Source organism: Crocuta crocuta, unplaced genomic scaffold (assembly GCF_008692635.1).
Source record: "Crocuta crocuta isolate KB4526 unplaced genomic scaffold, BGI_CrCroc_1.0 scaffold457, whole genome shotgun sequence".
Lineage (NCBI taxonomy): Eukaryota > Metazoa > Chordata > Mammalia > Carnivora > Hyaenidae > Crocuta > Crocuta crocuta.
Window position 1 is genome coordinate 7,013,586 of NW_027531318.1, and position 229 is coordinate 7,013,814.

The window sequence follows — 229 nt, forward strand, 5'->3', positions numbered from 1 at the left end:
CTCTGAGGCCTGGCTCGCCTCCTCGCTACCCGTCAGGTCTTTCCGGTTGCCGCTTCTTGTCCTCAAGCGCAAGTCTGGCCGCTGCTGTTCCAGTTTAGGGATAGTCCCGCTCGGGGGCCCTCTCGAGGCTGGTCCCGGGGGCCCCGGGATGCGCGGGGAGGGAGCCGCCTTCGGGAGGAGGACGCTGGGGCGTGAGAGAAGCCATCGCGGACTAAATAAAGGAGGCTGC